This window comes from Balaenoptera physalus, assembly GCF_965194825.1.
Source record: "Balaenoptera physalus genome assembly, chromosome: 18".
NCBI lineage: Eukaryota > Metazoa > Chordata > Mammalia > Artiodactyla > Balaenopteridae > Balaenoptera > Balaenoptera physalus.
In genome coordinates, this window is record NC_138899.1 from 15,818,098 (window position 1) to 15,842,431 (window position 24,334).

At 37.4% G+C, this 24,334-nt stretch overlaps 1 protein-coding gene across 2 annotated transcripts in view; it reads right to left on the bottom strand.

Annotated features, from left to right (window-relative positions):
• The window catches only part of GPC6 (glypican 6), a 1,071,594-nt gene that overhangs the window by 234,820 nt on the left and 812,440 nt on the right, over nt 1-24,334 (bottom strand). The window lies entirely within an intron of this gene.

A 24,334-nucleotide genomic window follows, 5' to 3' on the forward strand; every position in this document is an offset into this window, starting at 1 on the left:
AGTAGGACCTTGTTGTTTATCCATTCTCTATATAATACCTTACATCTACTAACCCCAACCTCCCAATCCATCCCTCCCCCACTTCTCCTCCCCCTTGGCAACCACAAGTCTGTTCTCTATGTTTGTGAGTCTGTTTCTGTTTTGTAGGTAAGTTCATTTGTATCATATTTTAGATTCCACATATAAGTGATATCATATGGTATCTGTCTTTCTCTGTCTGACTTACTTCACTTAGTATGATAATCTCAGGTTGCATCCATGCTGCTGCAAATGGCATTATTTCATTCTTTTTTATGGCTGAGTAATATTCCATTGTATATATGTACCACACCTTCTTTATCCATTCATAGCGAAATGTTTTGCCTCCAACCAAACATTTGTCTCTAGAATTCTGTATAGGAATTGTGGCTCAGACTCACAGGGCTTGGTCTTCTGGGCAGAAAACATCACAAGTCCAAATGTGTTGTCTTGTTCATGGCCTTCTGACCCTCCTTCTGACTAGAAGTCACTCCCTTCTTCTAATGCTTCTGAATGGATGCTCTGTGCTATTCAAGGTTTGAACCATAGGGCTTCATACTGTCTTACTAAGTCACTCTCTAAAGGCACAGTGAAAGTACACATGAATATAGTCTACTGAGAGAATGCCTTGAACCCAAGTTCTGTCTTTATTGCCATTAGTACAACTTCTTCTACCAAAAATAACCTCTCTTGCAGCTTTTGCTGGGATAAGCCAGTCATCCGTCCTGGCATTCTCAAGTGCCTGCTTCACAGATCTGTCTCCATTGGGCCCCCCTGGGGGACTTTAATCCAGTCCATGTTTTGAGATCTCACCCATGCAAAGACGATTAAGATACCATCTCTGCTGCCATCAAAAATTACAATTTATTGTGAGAGATCAGACATGTACAAAATAGACCATGAAAAAGGGAGTGTATTTTGTCAGTTCACTCTTCTAGGATCTGTAAGCTGAGACCGAATGGTGGTATCAATAGTGCAGTTTTTGTTCACTCAATAATTTCTGTGTTTCTGCTAAGTTTCACTTATATGTCATCACATTTGACTTTGCAATAACCCCAGATATATTATTTTCTCCATTTTATAGATGAAGTCACTGAGACTCCAAGAGATTAACCTTCTACCTAAAGTCCACATATCCAGGGGATGAACCCAGAACTATCTCACTCAATGCCTGTTCTCTTAATCTCTCCTCTAGCCTTGCTACCAACCAAACATACTCAGTGTTTCTGCTTTATTTTCTGTCTGTGTGGGTGAGGCAAAGAAAATCCCTTTGAAGAATCATTGAGTATGGGGGCCTAAAGAGGAAAGTTGTAATAACACTCAATAGCCACTATAGTTTCAAGTGAATATTTTTACCTAATGTTAACATCCTACAGTAAAAATCTGCCAGTTAAATTAAGTTGTAGCTGTCTCTGACTTGCAAAATAATGTGTCATATTTCTATTGAATCAATTAGCTGAATCAGCTTATTTTATTTCTATAATTCAATGTAACATGTTGCTTTCTATTTGCTATCCCCAGGACACCCTTGTAAACAAGATGTTTCCTGTAATGGGTTTTTCCTGGTAAAGATCATTTAATAAGCAAATATCTCCAATCCATGGTAATATGCGCTGAGAGCCTCCTAACCATATTTGAAATATGAAGGCAGTGTTTCTAAGATGACTCAAGTCAATTGCTTTAATATTTCAATAAAAATAACTGCTATTAGAAGGTTCAATACTGAAGGCACATAATTTCAATCCTGGTTCATAGAATGTAATTTGGATTTATTTCAGGATAACGATCATTGAGAAAAGTATGTATTGGAATGGTCGGGTACCTGGGTAAGGACCACTAATCTGTTCTGAGAGATTGCTGGGCTCCCGCAGGGTAGCTGGCAATATATATACACACATCATTAATTATTTGCAGGAATATTTTCTGTGACATTGGTCTCAAGGTGCTCTGTTCAAATACTGTACTCAGCAGAAACCCTGCCACACAGCACTTGAGTAAAATGACTTTACATCAAATTGGATTCTCTTTGGCTCTGACTACACAACCAGGTTTCATGAGTCCACTTTTTTCTTTTTTTTTTTTGGCCTATAGCTTATGATATTTTTACGATAAATGGATACAATTCCAGTTATCTACCAGAATGTTATGAGTAAAACATAAAGCATAAAATTAATTCAGAACAAAGAATTTTGGAGCTGGAAGGGACCTCTGAGATCATCTTGTCTATGCCTCTCAGTTTATGGTGAGACAACTCAAGTCCTGAAATAAATGACTTGTGCAGGTTCACAGAGCTGAGCCCAAAGCAGATTATTTGATTCTCAGTAGAGTGTCAGTTAAGCAAGCACACTGATTACACCGACCGGATGGCACAGCTATTATTGCTTAAATATGATAGCAATCAAAGCTTACCTTTATTGGAAATTTAGTAAGCATAGTGTATGTTTCATCTCCCTTAACCCTCAAAACAATCCTGCAACTCTTACTGTATTTAGGAGAAAACGGAGGCTTAGAGCATTGAAATAACTTGCCCAGTTTCACTCAGCTAGTGATTTGGTAGCTCTGGGGTTTGACCCAGGCCATAGGACCAAACATCGTTTAATAATGATGCTGAGCTGAAATAATTAAGCAAGGTATGGGGAGTACTTGGGTATGGGTCTAACGGAAGTGGTAGGAAAATAATTGTAAAGACTTTCTTTGTGAAAAGAATTAAGAAAATAAGGAGAGTTGAGCTGGAGAAGCCAGAATAAAGAGCAGGGTTAGTGAAAGATTTAAGAATAAAATAGGGAGAAAATGAATTTTTACTTGCAAATGGCTTTATAATCACTTCAATTTTCTAAGTTTATTTTAGTCAGGGTCATCTGGCATTGGCCATTTTCTGTTTTGAATTCAGTAGTATCCAAATTTATCAATATGCACTTTCAAAGCATACAGTGATTTTAGGAAACCTAAGGTAATAACTTGCCTTTAATAGGAATGAAATGAATGTTTGAAGCAGACTCAAGGACAAATGAAAAACGTTATCACTCATTTGCAGTATTTTATTGCTTTACTACGTTAATAGTGGAAATATATACAACCTATTTCTTCATTTGGCAAATGAAAACACGAATGTATTTTGCCAAATTGTAATGTTAATATAATTATCAACACTCATTTTATTTCCAAATTACCTATATGGTTTTTGACCAGGTTGATAACTACTGTATTTTTATGCAATTGCATTTTCATATCATTTTTAATGTATGACAACTTGTATGAGACTTTCCATCTACAAAATGTTGTATGATCCCTCTTTTTTAATCTTGGGAGACATATCGTCTAGGAGTTGATTTATGACCCTGCTTGAGTAACCTTGGCCATGTCTCTATCCTGCACGTTATTGATAAAATGATTCAGCTTTTGCAACCTGAGATTTGAAAAACACTATCATCTGGAAACCCGAAAAAGATAGTTTTTTGAAAGGTATAATTACTCCAAGGATGAAATTTTGCTATGGTCCCAAGTTGGTAAAAGGTATTAATAATAATTGTTGAAGGAAAATTATCCTCTCAAGGACTGGAGATAAATGTTTGGTTGGTGAGACTGTCTGAGATAGAAAATTACAACTGTGTCTAGAGGAAATCACATGGCTTTTTTTTCTTTTCTTTTCTGTTTTTAATATACTGGTTGGTGGATGTAAGTCAATTCAAGAAAACATTCATTGTGCATCTACAATGTGCCAGGCACTCTGCTGAATGTTGGGGATACCAAGTTGGGCAAAGTGCAGACTTTGGCTTCAAGGAGCTCACAGAGTTGCTGAAGACAGATTGTGACATGATCCTGAATCATGCTCTGAGTTTCCACGAAGCAGAACTATCAGGACTGTGCCCTGGGCATATGTTGATGTGGTTTTAAATGAATAGCACTGGCTAGCTGCTCGTTTAAATGATTCCTTCTGATCTAGGCCTCTCATATTTCCTTAATTGCAGACACTGAAAAGACCATTTGGTCCTCCTATCAGCTGTCAAGTTAAAGCTTAATATTTTCCTCTCCTCAAACCTCCAGAATAGGTTAGCTGCTTCACTCTCCATGTTCCTTCAGCCTTTTGTTTATACATCTACCGTAGCACGTTCCCTTTTTTAGAATTACATATTTACTTATTTTTTAAGTGTGCTTCCTTTAATTGATTATCTCCTGGAGAATAAGTTCCAGTCATCTTTAGATTCCTCTAAACTTGGAAAAGCCCATGGATTTATGGACACGAGTCATAAGAGTTTGCTGAGTTAGTATGTTACGTAGTGTAGAATCATCAGGTGATAACTTCTACAAAGTTATACAACATATACAAAACTTATACTTTAATGCAACCGTATGAAAGAGACCTTGGGCAAATCTATTAACCTTGCTGGTCCTTAATTCCCAAACAAATTAATTGAAATAGCAAGGTTATATGACTGTTGTTATGTTGGATGTTTTATCATTGGCCTATTTTCCTAAGGATGTAATCTGACTCTAAATTGACAAGTTCAAAAATTTCAAAACTTTCTATGAGTATAAGTAAATACTGCTGGTAACTACAACTATGAGCATCTACTATGTAGAAAGTGCTTTACATATAAAGAGTGCTAGATAAGTGGCCAAGCTAGAATTCTAATGTATTTTATCCATCTGTCTGTCCATCCATTTGTTCATCCAGTCATTTAATAAACATTTGCTCAGTGTTTACTAAGTGCTAAGCATTATTCTAGGCAATAAACCCAAACAAACAAAATCTAGGATACTTAAGGAACTTATTCTCTAATATTCCAAACTCTAAGCTTTTTCCCATGAACTATATGACCTTCAAAGGTTTTGTTCTTAACTCTAGTCGTAGAAATCTTTGTGTCGCCTAAGTGTGTCTTAGGTGTGTTCCTAGGGATTTTTATAGTATATAAATTTAAATATGTAAGATTGCTCCATATTTTGAGAACTATTAAAATTCTTCAATTTTATTCCATGCAGCGAGAAAATTAACTTCAGTTAGGGATTATCTTTCTATCCTCAAAGATCACTTTACATTATACTAAATTAAATAGATCTAAGAATAAAAGAACAATTCACCTGTTTTTGGTTGCATGCCAGGAGCTGATGTTTCAGAAAATTCTTTGTAAATTGAAGGTACAGATCTTCCTATACCCATACTTAATATCTGAGTTACTTCCTGATAAACCTATTTTAAGTTGAAAATATCGTAAGTTGAAAATGCATTTAATACGCCTAACTTACCAAACATCATAGCTTAGCCTAACCTACCTTAAATGTGCTCAGAACACTTACATTAGCCTACAGTTGGGCAAAATCACTTAACACACAGCCTAATTTAAAATAAAATGTTGACTATCTCACGTAAGTTTTTGACTACTTTACTGAAAGTGAAAAACAGAATGGTTGTCTGAGTGCAGAAGGGTTGTAAGTGTATTGGTTTTTAACTCCCCCAGTCCACCCCCAGTGATGGAGTGCCTGACTGGGAGCTGCGGCTCTTTGCAGCTGCCCAGCATCATGAGAGAGGATCAAGCCGCATGTGGCTAGACCAGGAAAAGATCAAAATTCAAAAGTCGAAGTCAGGTTTCTATTGAACGTATATCACTTTCACACCATCATTGTAAAGTTGAAACACCGTAAGTTGAACAAACTATCATTAAGTCGGGGGCTGTCCACATATCCTTTAGTTAAACTAGTGTTTGCAGAGAATTGTGGCTCCCTTTCTTTCTCTTACACGCAGGCACGTGCACACACACACACACACACACACACACACACACACACACACTCAAAGAATGATCTTTTCCTACAAAACAACTAGGAGCTGAACTGATCAGCTTGGGGCTATTAATCTTGGAAGATGGATGCTTCATTTCTGCGGCGTTTGTGTGTGTTAAGTGAGCCTGAAAAGTAGAGTAGAGGCTGAGTTGCCTGGATGGAGAGTGGCTGACGTAGACCATTCGTGGAAGTAAACCCAGACAGCACACATTTTGGGGTCATAGACTGGAAAAAATAACAACTACTGTTCCCGCCCTGTTATTAAAACAACAGGGGCTAAGTTTCAACCACGCTGTTACACATGCTGCTTTGTCTGGTCACAGCTGCTTGTTTGCTGGTGGGGAAAACAGACACTGCTGTTTTCTTCCTTCAGCTGGGTAATTCTCAATGTCTTCTTGTTATGTATTTGAAAACTGGGCAATGGCTCTATTAAGAGAGTGTGTGTATACATTTTTAATGATAATGCAATCATGTTTCCTTCAGGAAATTTCTTCTTTTCCCCCTCAGGACAAAATTAAACTTTTACCAACTTTGCTTCAGTTGAAACGATATACGTACCTATACATGTTGAAATCAGATGTGACAAGCGGTCACATCCAGATCAAGAGAGCCTTTAGGCTGAGACAGCTGTATATTGGTTCTCTAGGGCTGGAATGGAATGCAGACAAATGGCATCTTTCTGCATTTTCTGACTTGAACTGGTTTGTGAGATTATGGACACATTTTTAAAATTTGCACTTTTCTATATTTTTCTAAGGTTTACCAGAGCATATACTATTTTTATAGTGAGAAAAAGATGTGTGTATGTTTATGCTGACAAGCTATCCAGTTTCCCTATTAAAATAAAAGTGACCCACAAATCATGCCACCTATATTGATATATCACTTTAAGACCTTATTCTGAACTTTCAGATTTTCTCTCTTACAGGTCAAGGGAAAAAATCATAGGTTTTTAAATATTCTTTTAAAATCCTCATTGGTCAAGTGTGTGTGTGTGTGTGTGTGTGTGTGTGTGTGTATTCTTGCCAATGTATCCTCACATGGTATAAGAATAGATTCTAAATTCCCACCAGGGGTGACCATAAAGTACCAATGACACAAAAATAACAATGCTTTCTAGAATATTTAACTTGGGAAAGAGGGCAGTCAATAGGATATTTTTTCAGGAAGACTGTCAGAGGATACAAAATTGTATTTAGGAAAAATATACGCTGTTTTCAGAGAACCTACAAAGGAGGAAAGGGGAGACAAACACAGTTTCTAATGAGAATTCTCCAACTGCAACTTAAACCCTAAATCTAAATGAGCAACATACTAGGAAGAGAATTTTTGGCTTTCCCCCTTCATTCACTGAATGATTTTAGTATCTCTATTTTTGGTTACTAAGTGCATACTCTTTGATGATAACTGAATCATAATGAATAGATCATTGTCAAAAAATCCTGATTCGTCCCTCAGTTGCCATATTTGATATGGATATGTTATTTTAATGTACCTCTGCTTAGCTTTCTGAATACTAAGTAGATATGCTTACAACTATTTATTTACATCATTTGAAAGTTTTTTTTTTTAATGTTAATGGGTTTGTTATTTTCCTTTTCCCTTCACAACATCCAAAGGTGACACTGACAGCTGTGAAAATAGCTGTGATTTATGAAAGCAAAATCCAGAAAAATGAGAGTGGCTCCCAGCAGCCTCAGATCTTCTATTCCAAATTGGAGTTCTCTACTAATACTATCCTCACTTCTGGGGGTTTCCGATCACCTGGAAGACAGCCATCTAATTAGAGGAGCCGCATTTCTCAACAAAATTGTAGAAAGCACTGCCTTTGGATATCAATTTCAATCCCAGCTCTGCCACCTGATTCTTACCTTCTCTGAGCTTCAGATTCCGCACCTGTAAAATGGGGACATGCCAGTTCCTAGCTATTTTTGTGAGGATTAAATGAGCCACTGCTTGTGAATCCTTAAAACAGCCCTTGGCCCAGAGTAAAGGGGAGACAAATGGTAGCTTCATCATTATTGTTTTTAGTAACAATTTACTCTTGGTTCCAACTCTAAACACATTTTAAGCATTGCATGTGCAGCTTTGGTTATCCAGGTCCTCAGCGTCAAATACAAACTACTTTAGCGTATTGTGACAGAATTCACATTCACTAATTCAAATGAAAACTAAATGTGAATTGTAGTAACACAACATGCTAATGAACACAGAGGACTCTCAATCCCTGAAGTACTGCATCTCGTATTATGTAAATACCACGTAAATCACTCCTGGTCAAGGGTTTATATTGCACTTGCTTCTGATCCTGTCTTTTATTTCCTTAACTCCTTGAAGATATATATGGTAAGGTATAATAGACCACTAAAAGTCAAAGAAAATTTGATAAAAGGAAAAGAAAAATATAAACCTGAATGAGATCATTTTAAAAAAAAAGTAAAAAAAAAAATTCTTGGTATAATGACTCAAAAATAAAAATTCTCTTTTATATTTTCCTGGGGCTTATGGGAAGGGATTGAATGAAAGATAAGCATGGCAGAGTGATCAGATTTGGCTGAGGAAACAGGCAGAGGGAGGGATTCATTTTTTTTTAGATAGTTAGGACTCAGTTGGAGGCTGTTCTCTGTCAAAACCAATGGGGGTCTGATATAATGCTCCGCTCTTCTGCCCATCCAAAATACAAAAAGAGAAACCTATATAGTCAGCAGAAGCATTTTTTGCAAAACATAAAAGCGAAGGAACCTCATCATATACCAGCATCACCCCACTCAGTCCAGTAGAAAATGAAAAGAGCAATAGCCAGAGCAAAGGAAATCCCACTGATGAAGACCAAGGTTGAGGCTGGATGTCTGAACAGCTGCGGACAGGCAGAGTACTGTCCGATGGCCATCCACCTTGCTGGGATCCAGTTTGGCTGCCAGCATAAAGGCAAGTCTGAGATAAGGGTTTGTACTAGATTCACAAGATTCCTGGAAGATGATGGAGAAGCAGGATGGCAAAAGAAAACAGGGATCCAAAGAGCCCCTGTGTGGACATACTTATTTATCTTCATTTGGCTGACAGGTCCCCAGTTTCTAGGGAAGAGGAACTGGATATCCACACAGGACAAATGCTGTAGTTAGACCTGTATTTATTTGTAGTTCATTTCTAAACATTTTGCATACGATTTATGTCACAATGTGGATTCAGTCTTGTTCAATCTATTCCCTTCACTGACCCTTGGTGATCTGCTCCCAGTGTCCTTCTCCAGGCTTCTCTCTCTCTCCATCACCTCTCTAGCCATCTTGAGTTACATGCAGTTCCCCATATACATCACGCTTCCTAACTTTTGGGTGCCCCTATCTTTTTTTGGCCCAGCTAACTCATCCTGTATCTTCAACCGTCAGCTCCAGTGTTTCTCCTGAAAAACATCTGCCTGTCTTGACATTCTCCCTAAATGTGATTAGGTTCCCCTCTTACCTATCGTCTTACACTAATCACATTCCTTTTCACAGTATATCCTAATACTCTGGTTGCCTGGTCCTTGCCCTAACTAGACTGAAACCTGTTTAAGAGGAAGGAATGTTTCTTTCACATCTGTAGCCCTAAATGCCATACATTGCTGGGTGCCAGGGAGGTGTTCACCATAGCTGGTCCTCTTCTTGCTGATATTCTGACTGTTGTTCCAGACTTCTGTCTGGGCATGACTCCCTGGCACACTTTCTCTGCTCTACCAGAAAATGAAATAACAACTCAAGTAGGTTTAAGCTTATTGGAGAATCTCACAGGGTGAGATCAATGAGCAGAAAAATGGCGGACGAGATTTCTTGTCTTTGGAAGAGCATCGACTCTGAAGTAACTGAGTACGAGGCTGATGATGAGCTCTTGTGGTTACAAAGATGAGGGAAGTGCTCAAAAGTGTCAGAAAGGGGCTTCCCTGGTGGCGCAGTGGTTGAGAATCTGCCTGCCAATGCAGGGGACACGGGTTCGAGCCCTGGTTTGGGAAGATCCCACATGCCGCGGAGCAACGGGGCCCGTGAGCCACAACTACTGAGCCTGCGCGTCTGGAGCCTGTGCACCGCAACAAGAGAGGCCGCGATAGTGAGAGGCCCGCGCACCGCGATGAAGAGTGGCCCCCGCTCGCCGCAACTAGAGAAAGCCCTCGCACAGAAACTAAGACCCAAGACAGCCATAAATAAATAAATAAATAAATAAAATTAAAAAAAAAAAAAAGTGTCAGAAAGAAAACAAAGCAAACCACCTCACCCAGATGAAAAAAAACTATGGCTTTCCTGGAACATAAGACGTGGCACTTAGGAAGCATTGTGAGCCAAGAGACAGTTGGAATGATCTCAGGAATGAAAGCTCTTTGAGGTATGAAGATAAGCAAAATCACTTTGGATCAGCAATCTGGAAAAAGAAGATCTGTGAGGTGGTTTTTAAAGTCTATATAGACTGGGCAAATATGTAAATATTTAGCAAATACTATGCAAATAGGCCTCTTAAATATGAAAAGGAGGATTTTGTTTATTGTTTGTTTGTTTTTAATTTTATTGATGTATACTTGATTTCCAATGTTGTGTTAATTTCTGCTGTATTGCAAAGTGACTCAGTTATACAAATATATATATTCTTTTCCATTATGGTTTACCACAGGATATTGAATATAGTTCCCTGTGCTCTACAGTAGGACCTTGTTGTCTACCCAGCCTATATATAATAGTTTGCATCTACTAACCCCAAACCCCCAGTCCTTCTCTCCCCCTGCCTTGGCAACCACACTGTTTGATTTTAAGAGTGAAGGGTTTTTCGAAGTGTGGTCCAGGGACCAACGGCATCATCATTGCCTGAGAACTTGTTAGACATACCAAATAAAAAATTTGGTGTGGTTCATCTATCGCCCCTTCCCTCAATCTGTGCTTTAACATGTCTTCCAGAGCCACTGTTTTGGGGTGAAAGGAAAGTCAATTTTTTCTCCTTGTCTCTGCCTGGAAAGAATTTCTTCCTTTTAGGCACCCCTGCAGACCTCACTATTTGAAGCTCAGCCCATGACCCAGCTCTTTGAGAGTCTCTCACACCTCTGTATTTCCATTGCATATTGCTTGTATTATAGCAATTGTAGCAGTTGTCACAAATCCCCTGACTGTTCTCTATCTGTCCCTGCTTGACAGGATTTCACTCTGGATTCTGTTCTCATCAACAATAGACTCTCTCCACATCCACGCCTCTGGCTTCCAGGATCACCTCTCTGCTGACTTCCAAATTGATGTCCCTAGTCAAGATCTTTCCCCCAAACTCTAGAATCATGTCTTCAATTGCTAGATGCCACCTAGATGTCCTACAGATATCTCAAATTCAACACATCTAAAGTCAAACTCCTAACTCCCCTCAGCTCTCCTTCAACTGCTCCTTTTTTTGTGATTGCTACTAGAGTGAATTGAGGCATTCCCATCTAGCTACTCAATTGTTACAGCTAGAAATTTAGGATTTTTTTCATGATTTTCCCTTTTTCTCCTTTCTTCCAAATCCAATCACTGAGTCTTAATGGTGTAACTGAAATCTCCTAAATGTCTACACTTCTCAATGTATTTACTGGCCCAGTATGGCCACTCTAATTTCTCATTTTGAATCTGTTCATTTCCTCCTATTTTCTCCCTATATATTAGGTTGGCCTCTTTTATTATTAATTTTTTTGGCCCAGCTAACTCATACTACATCTTTAAAAGTCAGTTCCAGTGCTGTCCAGGTGATCCTTCTGAAACACAATCTCATGGTGCATAGTTTGTAAAATTCCTTCTATCACTCCCCAATGCATCTAGAATTAAAAAGAACAAATTCCCTAGCACAGCCTTCGAGGTTCTTCGTGCGGAGTCTGTGCACACAAGCCTTGCCTCTCATCACCTCTCTGTACTCTACTCTCTAGAAACTGCTTGCAGTTCTGCCAAAGACTCCAGATTCCAATCCAATGGTTCACAGTAGTGGTAGTGAGTCCAAGAACAATGCTACTTATGACAAACATCACTGATAATGGAAAATGGAAAAGAAAATGATGCTAAACTTATTCCAGTTAAAGGATTGTCCTTTATTCTAAGATTATTCCTTTTTCTATGACCTTGGTGTTAAAACATCCTTTCCTTTCAAATAATGATGGTGAGTGTAGCTGGTTGTTTTAAAGATGGTCTTAATTGGCAATAAAAATATGTGATGACTCTATATCCATTTCCTAAATAGTTTTTGAAATTTGATTTCTCCACAACATTCAAATACTAGAAACAACTACAGCTTAGAGGTGCCATTCTTCTGCCAGGAAACTGCTTTGACTTCTGACGTTGTCTGACTAACTTAGAATTTTTCAGGACACAACTCTTCCAGGAGGCCCCAAGCTCTCTCCTGCTACTTCTGAAGCATCCCAAGTTGGGGGTGCCTTGGTGCTCACCACCCTGTATTGGAAATTAGCTGTTTTTGTCTGGTTTTCTTGCTGTTCTGAAAGCAAAGACTTTTTTTCTAACTCTATTCTTGCTAACTCAGCACCTGATTTAATAAATTCCTATTATAACAACAACAACAACAAAATGACAGGAATCTATGTTTGCGCTGGAGTTATGGTATAACGGCTGATGCATTAACCATGTGAATTTGTCTCTCGCATTAGAGACAGCCCCTAGGGGGTAGGTGGGCTCCACCTTTTCAATTTCCCATTCCCCTGCAAGCTCTAGGACTGTCCTCTGCATATTTTGTTTTCTGTAAATGCTTACTGAATTAAACTGAAGGTAGGGCATGGAGAAAGCACAAAATTAAGATACTGAAAAATTAAGATAACAAAAGCAAGCTACACAGGGAAAGTCACTTTAGCCAAAAGGCCCTGGACAATTATTTAAGGTAACTAGACTACCTTCAGGGGCTCATTCAAGTGCACATACTTAATCATCTAACGCATAAGTCAAATCTCAGATATAATTAATTCAGTGTGCCTTAACTTTTTTTTCTCTTTGCATATGATGTTTCATTTGGTGAGGCTATTCCCTACGATGGCTCTTGGTGGCCGCATCAGAAAATTTTCATATCTGCAAATGCTAAGAAGAAAGAGAAGAAACTGTGTGGGAGTCCCATGATCAGGGCATCTTTGATTTCAGCTAGATATGTACTATTCCAATGACTCTAAAAGGGAGCTGAGATGTGTGGCTCCCCATTTCTTATTTTGAAGGAAAACACTGTTAGATATTACGGGTCATACGCTATTTTGCAGGTCATACGTGTTAGTCCCGTCATTTCTCTTAAGAGTGGGTGACAAGGGGAAGAGGTGATTTCAGGCTTTGGCGCTGAACTTTAATTGCTGACTTAAAGGACAAAATTAAATAGACCTCATGTGATTTGCAAGGAGCAAATCATTTTTCTTTAGATTGTGAAAATAAGAACACCATAAGCAGCTTTAACTTTTATAAGCAACCTAGGGAAGAGGAAAGACAAGAGGCATGGCCCCAAACAGAAACCCAGGAGTCCTCTTAGAGAAATAGCATAATATTTTGAATATAAATTTCCTACAAATACCTAAGAAGAAAATGCAACACTTATGCCTTTGCTAAAATGATGAATACGTTTTCTCTCTAAGGGTTATTTAACACTTTCCATAATTTTATTATAAATGGTCCAATAAAGTGCAACAATAAGTTATGTGCTATATTAGGAGGACAACTCATTTACGAGTAACGTGGTAAGTTGTAAAACTAACGGGCATGTTTATGAGCATAAAGGTTTCTAAAGAATAAATAAAATACTGTAACAGGCAAAACTGAGGCATTCAGCGTGAAGGGGACACATTCCACCAGGAGATCTAAATTTCAAGACAGTTGCCCAACTATGGAAATGTGGCCCCTCCCAGGGTCTACCTGGGTAGAGAGACAGACTAGCACAGTGTGAAGGAAATAATGCTGAACTTGGAGCTCAGGTCTGCATTCTTGTCTGCTATTGCCCTTAATTAGGATTTCTAGACCTTACTTCCCATCTTCCGGATGAAGGGGTCAAAAGGCCTAATCTTTAAAAGACTGTCTAATGCTAACAGATTTTAATTAAATTTAGTAATTCAGCATTTGTAGATGGGAATCTGAGTTCAACCATTTCCAGTTTGTCACGACTTTTATGTAAATGGAAAAAGAATTCAAAGGTTAGCTTCAGAAATATTAGCTTTTAACTGCATTGTAATGCATGTTGAACTTTGCAAGCATATCGATGGTATACATATTTATGTTGATTTTGCTGTTTTCTCCTAGAATGCTGTTTGCAGCTGATGATTAATATCCTAATAACTTGTTTTTAAGTGTGGCTCCAGGAAAAAAAATAAAAGGTTGCTTTTGTGTATTCATTATGTCTACCTGTCTTCGGCAGGAGGCGGATCGGTTTAGAGGATGAATATCTCACATTCGGTAATGCACACAATGGCTCCATTTACGGCGCTAATCTGGCCTCCTGTCTGTGACAGAGGTACTGTTATCAGTAATCCATGAAATGCTTCTTGTTCTTTTAATGAGTTTAACATTCAGCAGAGAGGCCAAAAAAAAAAAAAAAAAAATTGCTGTATGTGTTCTTTTTAGGCGCACTTATTTACTTTCCCACCCTCTTCCCCTCCAAATAATAATTGTGGAAGGGCTTATACACTGTGCAAAAAAAAGGGAAGCCCTGGATTGTGAAATCATACCTGGAAATGTTAATTTCTTAAAGCTCTACTTGACCTATGGTCTCTGTTTTAATTTTGTTTCATAAAGGGAAACAGAGGTCTTAGGTTCAAGATGGTACACCATTCCTAGGGAAGACCTAGGAATTAATACATATATTAAAATTGAAATACAAAATTAAATACTTTCTATCAATATATCTTGTGGAAGGTGAAATGACTACATTTTTGTAGTTATTCCATGTTTGTTCTGATTTTTCAGTTGGTCTTTTTTTGTTTTAAAGTGTGAAGTTTTAAAAATCATGATATTTTGGCTGTGTTCTTTTTAATATGCTATTTCACACAATAGTTTTTAAAGTTAGAATTTTATTTAGGGCCCTGTGTTTTTGAAGCATTTAGATGTTTTGTGCGGTTGGGGAGGTGACTGTTAGTATCTTTGCTGGGCACATACTTGCTGCTTTACTAATACGGAAACCCAGACAGAGGCATAGGGTCATTTTCTAATTCTCATGTCCCTCTTTTCTCTTAGTCCAGTGCCTGACATACAGAAAGTATTCCTTATCTCCTGAATGAATGACTAGGTGAAAGCTGCTCTTCAAAGCCCCAGGATGAGAATCAACATTCCATAGGAATAATATTTCAGAAGTTAAGCATGATTTCCAGTTGACATTTTACAATATCCACTACAGGAATATCAATATCTGATAAAACACCCAAAACATATCTGAAGCTTTGCAATTTTATGTTACTTTATTTGCAGGTACCTTCCAATTTGCCCTGCCTACCATGCATATCGAATTCCAGAACCAAGTCTTTGAAATGTTCTGTTTACTTTAGCAAATATATCCATGGGCTCGGTCTTGATCAGGTGTTTAGTGGACACCATAGTGTATTTTATTTCAGCATCTGACATAGTGACAATGATCTGACCTAAGAAACTAACCAATATTTAGGAGAAAGATTAAATGGCCTTTGTGCCCTGCAAATGCTGTACCCTTCATATAAGTAAGTCTTCTGGCAATAATACTCTAGACTTTAATGGCTTATTTAGATGAGGGAGGTAGTGGAGACTTTAAGTACTATGAGAGGCCCGGGGTGGGGGGGGGGCTCAGAGAGAATGTTCTGTTGAGCTGGTAGAGATTTGTAGACATAGAAGAGTTCTTGCTGGTCTCTTCATTTCCTACATTTTACAAATAAAGAAAACAAGTCCCAGGTAGAGTAAACAACCTCTTCAGGGAGCTTCTTCCATGAGACCTCAATGTCTTGGTCAGACTAGAATACTCTGGAAAGATGACAGTCCTAATGACAGGAATTTCCAAGATTTGCACATATTCAAGACAGAGAGGCAAACTTTGCTGAAAACATGTCATTCCTTTGGCACTTCCATTTTAATCCTACTGAGGTCATCACGTGTGAGGAATGGTTTTGCGGAACTGTTATGACACTTATCCGATGCTAAATACATTTACAGGAAGCAAACAGGAAACATTCAGCTAGACTCACCCTACAGAAGCTAGGAGTTCCATCAGTTCTGCAGCAGCTTTGCTCCATTGAGTTTTCTGTACTGCACGCTTGAACCCCCAACTATAAAGCTACCACAGTCTCCTTGTCTCTGGCATTACTTTTCCCCATGGGTGTTCTCCACATGTTTCATTTACAGAGGGGGCACGGAGGGTTCCAAGGTCAGTGGAGGTTACAGGCAGAATCTATTCCCTCTTTACTAGTCTTTGGGAAATCTCCCTCTCTCTCTGTCTTGCATTCACATTAACCTAAGTTTTCCTTGATGATTATTGACTATGAAACCCTTTGTTTTTCTTTTTGTTTTTTTCATATTGCTTTTGCTAAGCCAATGAACAGTTCTTAAAACATGTTCACTTGAACTAGCTACTCTCATCCTTAAGCCTGATGTTTTGAAGAAGGCAAATTCTATCCTATTTTACATCTTTGAGAGATTGAAGAAGCAGACTCACAGATGTTCAGAACTTGCCCAGGGTTACATAATTATTTTGAGATGCAGCCAGTTTGGATTCCAAGGGTTCTGACTCCAGACTCAGTGCTCTCTCCTATTTATGTGTTGTGCCTGTTTTTGGATTCTAAACCACTTTTAAAAAATGATCCATAAGATTACAGATTTTTCTTAGTGATCTCATGTATACAGAGATTGAAGACCTTCCCAAGACCATCATTTCACAAATTAATTAACATTCAGACTTGAATAAAACTCTATGCTTGTATCATAGAGCCGTGTTAACAAAATGTTCCCAGAAAACAGCTTATTAAATCTGTCATTTTAAGTTATTTGTATTTTACCAATGAGTTAGTGTTTTCTATACGAAGTGAAATAAATATTACAGGCATAGAATAAAAATCTTTACCTTATTTTTTGAATTTTTAAAGCCCATTATGAATTGCAAGAGGTGAACTGCACAATAATACCATAAAAATAAAACAGAAAACCTTTAAAGAGGTTTTCTGCATTCCAGAAAACACACACTTATCACAGATCATAAATGCAGTCTCAGATAACTTTAAACATATGGTAAGTTTCTTCTTAAGTACTGATATTTTAGGAACCTTAATTATGCTCTAAATCTTTTTCTCATCACAGAATAATTTTGCCTTGAAAACTTGTGTAGGTAGGCTGCTACTTCTTTCCATAATATTTATAGGAGTTGGATCGGCTTACAATTTGTAATTCATTAATTCAGAATATAATTCCCCATAACTAAGGAGTTTCTTGTCTAGTTCTTCAACTCAGTAGTGCTTCATTACCTTCAACTACGAGCTGCAAAAACAAACAAATTATTTCTCAAGCACTTAACAGTCCATATGTTATAGAAACAGATGTGAAGGTGTTATACTTACTCATTCCTATGAAGTAATGCTTAGTATTTACTACTCAACTGTCAGAGTAGCTATAGGCTTATTAAAAGTCTTCTCTATTCCCACTAGGTTTCTTAATAAGGCAGAATGACTTCATGGTCTTTTTCTCTGAAGAAAAAAAAATGCCAGAGGGCCTTGTATTCTTGAGATGCGTTAAGATGAGGTGGCTTGATGTTACTTGCCTTCATATTTCTAGCAACTAAATAGAATTTTCAAAGAGGTTTCCTACTCTAATTTCAAAATTAAATTTTAGAAACCTCAGTCCCATTCACCTTTCCTTCTGACAGTCCTGAGGATCTGCTGTCCGCTCAGAACGCCTATGGAGGCTGGGTTTTTACATTTGCTGAGCACACCAAATATATTTCCTATCCTAAGATAGTGGTATAATAGTTACTTGCATTTATATATTTCTTTCAGAATTATGATTTGTTTCCCATTACTTCACTGTAGAAAACTGAGAGTATAAAAGATAACAACCGCTCCTTTGTATTTCATCAACTGCCTGCCTGACTTAGGAATCTAAGATAAAATTACAAAAAGCCAGGAGGCTTAGTGGACAGAGTTAGTCTTAAAATTAAAAAGTTAACTCTGGGGCTTCCCTGGTGGCGCAGTGGTTGAGACTCTGCCTGCCAATGCAGGGGACACGGGTTCGAGCCCTGGTCTGGGAAGATCCCACATGCCGCGGAGCAACTGGGCCCGTGAGCCACAACTGCTGAGCCTGCGTGTCTGGAGCCTGTGCTCTGCAACAAGAGAGGCCGCGACAGTGAGAGGCCCGCGCACCGCGATGAAGAGTGGCCCCCGCTCACCGCAACTGGAGAAAGCCCTCGTACAGAAACGAAGACCCAACACAGACAAAAATAAATATAAACAAATAAATAAAAATTAAAAAAAAAAAGTTAACTCTGACAGTAAAATGGTTAGATGTTCTTTCTGCTTAAAAAATTATATCCTTCAATATTGCATGTAAGAATGTTCATTTCTGTATTATTTATAACAATAAAAAACCCAACATATCCTAAATGCTAATCAATAGGAGAACAGTTAAATATATCATGGTCCATCCATGTAATGAATATGATTCCATCACCAAACAGAACTGTATATGTTAACGTGGAAAAAGGTATAGGTATACAAATTTTTTAAATCTGCAAAATGGTATGCATAATATGATCGCATTTGTATTAAAAAATGATGGATTCAATAGATCTATCTGCTAATGCATATGAAGAAATTTCTGGGAAGATTCATCATCATCATCATCATCATCATCATCACTTATTAAGCATTTACTATATGCCCAGCACCATGCTAAAAACTATATATGCATTCTCTCATCTAAGCCTCACAGTGATCCACTAGGTTAGATACAAGCATTGACTCTGTAATACACATGTTGAAACTCAGGAATAGGGGCTTAAGTTATTCGTTCAAGTTCCCAGAGCTAATCACTCATGGATCTGGGCTTAAAATATATGCAGTTGGTTTCCACTGTCTATTCTCTTAGTAAGCAAGCATGAACTCTCTAACAGAAGCTTTAAAATATGTGTTTGTAGAATGACTTTGGAACTTCTAAAGCCTAGTAACATTCTCTGTCTCTCCCTCCCTTTTCCCCTTTATTTCATCCAAATTCTTCACTAGAAAAGAATCAAATTTTAGAGCTAAAAGAGATCTTAGAGACATATAATCCAAGCCCCTTTGTTTAATTAACAAGTTAATTAATTGTCTTTCTCAGCACACCCTTTTCTTCTTTTATATTGAGGTATAATTACATACAGTAAAATGTGAACATCTCAAAGTGTACTGTTTGGTGAGTTTTAACAAACATATACACCCATGTAAACAACACCCCAGTCAACATGGAGAGCACCGTCATCACCCTGGAAAATTGCCTCGTTTCAATTCTCTCCCTCTCCCCCTACCAAGACAGACAAGCATTATTCTGATGTATATTTTCATAGATTAGCCCTATCTACATGAAACTTTACTGTACCTACTTTTTTGTGACTGGCTTCCTTCACTGAGCATGTTGTTTCTGAGACTCATTCATGTTGTTGCACAGTAGTGGTACAAAACTCTTATTATATAAATGAGGAAAAAGAAATACAGAAAGTGAAGTACTTTACTTGGAAGCATATAACTAGAGAGAGAAAGAAGAGGGACTAATATTTAAAATTTTCCCTCTCTGGTCCACTATACTTTCCACTTACCCTACTGACCTCATTCATTTAAAAGAGAAAAATGTTGTTATGAACATTGGGGTACATTTATCTTTTTCAATTAGTGTTTTTGTTTTTTCTGTATATATACCCGGGAGTGGAATTGCTGGATCATATGGTAATCCTATTTTTAGTGCTTCAAGGAACCTCTGTACTGTTTTCCATAGTGGCTCCACTGATTTACATTCCTACCAACAGTGTAGGAGGGTTCCCTTTCCTTCACCTCCTTACCAACATTTGTTATTTGTAGACTTTTTGATGATAGCCATTGTGAAAGGTTTGAGGTGATATCTAAGCAGCCATGGGGGAAGTGAAGTTGCTGCTGGTACTAGAGACACCACAGGGAGGCGGAGTGAGAAGGAAGAAGTACTCTGGCTTCTTTCCTTCTCTGGAAGCAAGAGTACCTTTGATTGGTTGAACTGACTCAGAAGCTAAAGGACAAGGGATCCTGGGAAATGTAGTTCCCTACTATATAGAGGGGAGTAGAAGAAAGAAGAAATACAGATCTGAGAGTAAGCAGCAGTTGTCCAGCACAACTTATAGCTCATTCACTATAGCTTCCATTCATTCTGAGGTTAAAGATAAGTGAGATTCCTCACTATTTCAATTCGATATTGTGGGCTCTAAATGCTGAGTAACTATAGCATATTTTTAAAATGTGCTAAAAGCTCATTATAAATGACTATATAATTGAATACTATAAATGTCACAATTTAATAACTCCACAATGCAATCATGAAACTTCAAAATTTAGAAGGGAGGCTTTAGTCTGAATCTTTAGTTTCCTGCTGAAGCAAATAATTGAGGTCCAAAGAAGTTAAGGAGAACTTCAGAGAAATGCTCATAGATACTAATGAAGATACTGGTTTATGTTTTTGAGAAACATGGGTATAGAAAAGAGTCATTATGAAAAGAAAATGGGAATCTAAAACATGATCATGGTAGTCTTTGACATTGTTTGACATAACCTGAGGTTTCTACTCCTTCCAGATAGAGATATGCCAACATGAGGGATGATGGCAACTTCTTCATACAAATGATTAGGAAAGTCAACAGTGGTGTTTGCCAGATCTTTCCAGTTCTCTTCATTTCTGGCCACATGGCAGGATTGCAGTGCTTGGCCCCCTTTTGGTTAGGTGGAGCCAAGTGGTTTGTCCTGGCTGGTCAGTTGTAATATTCTGTCACTTCCAGGGCAGAACAATTAATTACCCATTCAAGACCAACCATGGCCAGAACTCCCATCTTCCCTCTGTCAGAGTGACTGGTAAAATTCCAGATAGCAACTGCTCTATCCCCTTGGGTTGAGAGCGAGGACACACGGTGCAGGCTCCCTACCTGACACATAATAGGTATGTAACCTAAGGAAGAAAAGAACCTTTGTAGTTCAGGCCACTGATATTGGGCAGATACAATGATCTACTGTTCTCTATATAAGAAGCCCACAACTACAAACAAATCAGCTTGCAAATGATTATTACTTATGTTGCCCTTTGTAAAGTAATAATGAAAATATTCCCACTTAAAAGATTTAATTTAACTCAGTTGATGATCCACCCAAGAGAAGATGAATAATCATGTTCCTGATAAAATGGATGCTTCCTGAATTTTTCATCAAGTCTAATGTGTTTCCCCCCAAATAAACATATTGATATTAAAACCTAACAGAAGACATATTTTAATGCTAGAAAATGTAATTATGTGTAATTGAGTGGTGATTAATAAGAGTTGAGAAAGAAAAGATGTGTGGAAAGAAACGCAGTATCACCTAAAATAGAATTCCATCTCCTATAGGGTAGCAGAAATAATCACTATTGTGGACTGTATGAAATTGTCTACAAAGCAACCTACGACCCTTTGCTTAACTCTTTGATCATTAACACCTTCTAATTCCTAATCTGGCTTTCTAGACACCTTAATGTGAGAAAAGAGATACCCGGATAGCAGATAGGAATATTCAGGAACAAGGAATAGATATTCTCCCATCTCACCCTAAAGATGAATTAAAAAATCAGCTTTCTGAACACGTAAAGCTAAACTGGTCACCTGTGGTGACCTCATTCCCATGTAGCCATCTGGATGGCAGTGCGCAAGCACTCTTCTTGCTTTTACTACTGAAACAACAATAATTTAGCAGAACATTATCTGCCCATTTTTAACCAGGAATGACCAGGGACTGGTCTGGAAGCACAAGACCCTAGGCTTTAGGAATTTTACCATGTACATCTATGTAAAGGCCCCTTTGCCCATCATAGGTTCAAATCACTCTAAAGAGTGAACAATATAGGTTTTGTATATAACCATAAATCTTAGGCTTTCTGGCTTTTGGATATTAAGTGCAGTTGTTAGATCCTATGCCCAGATTTCAAGTAAGAAAACAATTAACTATAACTAGAAGTGGCTAGTACATATTTTCTTTCCCCTAAAACGATAACACAATTTAAAGATTTCTCAAAGTCAAAAATGAATGAAATCTTATAGATTTTGACCTTTTGATCTTTATAACCAGAAACATTTTTACAAAGTACTGTAAAGAGATACTTAGTCCCTAGCTAATGGCTGACTGAAAGCAGTTTTCAGAACAACAAAATTTATTTCAGAAAAATGAGGATTTTGATACTGTGAAATTTTACTTGTACCTTAACACAGAAATTAACTGGGTCAACTTCTTATGTTAACCATATATGCAGAAAGAGCATGTGTACTGGTCAAAAAAATTACGGAAGAAATAAAGGAAACAAGTTATAATATTTGACATCATTTTTACCCTTCCTTTCTATTCATTAAGGAAAAGATGACATTAAATATTTAGCAAGCATATAAATAATAGATAAACCAGAAATTAATTTTTAGAGGACCTAAGCATTTTGAAAACAAATAGAAAATTTAATTTCTTCCTGGAAGAAAGTCACTAAAAGCCATTATTACATTTGCTTTTTAAAAAAGGCTCACAATGGTGAGCATAAATTTGAAATCTGCCTCAACATAATAGATCAATATAGGTATTTCTTTATTTGTATGACCCTGGCCTGACTGTGGTTTTTATCATCATCTCTCCCTATATTTTTTTTATTTGAAATATTTTACATAAATAAAATAATATAAATTCCTTTACATGAAGATATATTTATATATGTTATTGACATTTGGCATGTAATACATACTGTTATATATTATATTATAATATATAATAAAGGTATATAAAATAATGAATTACACCTACTTTAAAGCTTAAGATGCACTAGACTTTCTTTGCGTGGCTTGAGAAACCCCCCTGGGTCCCACCTCAATTGTATCCATCTAACTCCTCCCACAAGCGGGGCTGCTTCTCCGCTTTTTGTATTTTTTCCTTTCTGCTTGATGTAGTTTTACTATGCATGGATATATCCTTAAACAATATGCCAATAAATATTTTATGTTTTCGGATTTTACTCCTTCTCGTGGTTTCACCGCTCTACATTTTTTTCTCATTTTTTCCCCAGTAATTGTGTCTAAGTAAAAATTCTACAGTAATATTCAGGAAATGCTGGAAAATGAAAATCATCTCTGAATATCAAAAGCTTTTTAAGATACTTGAGACATTTGATATTAAAGATAATTATTATCAGGAGACTGAGGCAAAGGGCAGAAGAGAGAAACTTGAAAAGCATACAATTATTTTAAGAATAAAATAGTGAAAGTACTCAATGGAAGCCTAGAGAATGTTTCCCCGATAGCAGATTTCAGCATAAATCAAGAAATGGCATCACTGGACTTTGATTATTTAGCTGTACAATTAAATAACAATTCTTATTAATTCACTAAGTTAACACATATTTATTGAATGTCTACTATACGCCTGGGGAAAGGAAATACTGAAGTTAAAAGAAAAAAAAGCAAAATGAGTGTCGTCTGGCTTTTCAGAGTAACCACACCTTGTGCATTCTTGGCTGTTTGGTGTGACGACAGAGGCACTGATCTGAACCCTTTGGTCGCAATCGTAACTCCCAAAATTCCTTGAGGCTTTGAAATTATTCACTGATTCCCAACCAGAAGATGATGGAAATTCATATCCCCAAAATGGGAGAGGAGCAGGAACTCCATGAAAATGCTTCTCTTTTCCCTTTTGATAATAAATATCTTTTCCCTACTGTAAAATAATTCTGAGATTATGGAGAAAATAATTTTCATCCATGACAGCTTTTAAAACCCTAATTTGAAAAACAAACAAGAAAAACAGACTATTTCTTCTAAGAAACGGCTTCTTTTCATTAATGAAAGTGCAGTTTATAAACAAGAATTTGGAAGTTTTGGAAGAGACATGGAAGGGGTTGGAATGATTTGGGAGACTCTTGTAGAAATTTCTAGAAATTTAGTAAGGAATCTTTCAGTTTCAGAATTAAAAACTGCATTATCCAGAGATTTATTTTTTGCAACTTGCTTAGGTGAGATTACACAAGGTGAGTGCATTAGTGAAACAGTTTTACTACCCTCACAGTTCTAAAAAATATATACGTGTATATACATACGTACATATATGTGTGCATATATATATATATGTATATATATAAATCCCTCACTCCATGGATGTAGGGTTCTGACCTCTCTTCACAGACAGGTCACAATGTCAAAATATCAGACTTTTCCCCACTCCATATTCTGCGATTTCCAATTTCATGTCTTCACTGCAGCAACACATAACGATAATAATAGGACACAACTTCTCTTCTTTCAAAGCTTATTATTTTTATATCTTTCTCCAACTGAAATGGCAAGAAGGAACACTAAAAGTGGAACTAATTTGTCTGGGGGCATT